Source organism: Eptatretus burgeri, chromosome 14, assembly GCF_056783735.1.
Source record: "Eptatretus burgeri isolate ZD-2024b chromosome 14, Ebu_testis_v1, whole genome shotgun sequence".
In the NCBI taxonomy this organism is placed as follows: domain Eukaryota; kingdom Metazoa; phylum Chordata; class Myxini; order Myxiniformes; family Myxinidae; genus Eptatretus; species Eptatretus burgeri.
This window is the reverse complement of record NC_140974.1, coordinates 45,591,821-45,593,039: the sequence shown is the minus strand read 5'-3', so window position 1 is coordinate 45,593,039 and position 1,219 is coordinate 45,591,821.

Below are 1,219 nucleotides of genomic sequence, written 5' to 3'. Positions count from 1 at the left end.
ACTGTACGGTGTAAAGTGCGGTGTACAGTACGGTGTGCCGTACGGTGTACAGTACGGTGTACTGTATGGTGTACAGTGCGGTGTACTGTATGGTGTACAGTGCGGTGTACAGTACGGTGTGCCGTACGGTGTACTGTACGGTGTACAGTACGGTGTACTGTATGGTGTACAGTGCGGTGTACTGTATGGTGTACAGTGCGGTGTACAGTACGGTGTACAGTACGATGTGTCGTACGGCGTACTGTACGGTGTACAGTACGGTGTACAGTGCGGTGTACTGTACGGCGTATGGTACGGTTTACAGTACGGTGTACTGTACAGTGTGCAGTACAGTGTACAGTACGGCTTACAGTACTGCTGTACTGTACACGCTGCACGTCGCAGTTACAGCACCACGACGTTTTTCTTTCAACTTATACAGCAACACAATAACATCCGTACGTCGTGATATCCCATGTCAATGAAGTCGTCCTGTATCACTCGTACTTAACATGCCGTATGCGCTGTGAGGAACATTTCTCCACAGGCACGTTGTCATGACGACTTCCTATTTTCACAAAGCGCCCATTCCTCTGGACAACGTGTCCTTGTAAGAGATACGATAGGACTGATATTCTATGACGGAGAAGGAAATTATTTCAGGAACTCTGATATCACTGAAATAACTCACCGTGGTTTTTTTTTTTTTTTACCAAGTTGGGACACACGTCGGCACACACAACGTGGGGATCGTCAACCCAAACAAACATCCGCTATCGATGCTTACAACAATAAGGACACATTTCTCAGCCAATCACATCAGATTTCACCTCATAACGATGTTTAGCCTCGCTACAAACATTTTCAGGACGATTGAACAACATTTGGACGGACTACACGACAAACATTACGAACACCATCGAGTAAAGCGAGAGCGTTCAAATCGTTGCTAGGGAGATGTTTTCACCGCGCTAAAATGGCCGCCGCCGTCGCTAGGCGGAAGTAACTCCAAGTTGCGTCGACGCATTACGGAGAGATTATGTGGGAATTTTTTTTTTTTACATTTTCTGGAGAACTGAAAAATCCATCATTATTTGTGTTATTATAAATTTAACAATTACTGCTACAAATATTTCTCCTCACCGGAAGGGGGTATTTCCATTTGTGATTGTTTGGAATGACGATTTTTCAAAGTACAAAGTGCCCTGAGGGCCGCACATGGTTGAAAAACTTGATCGCT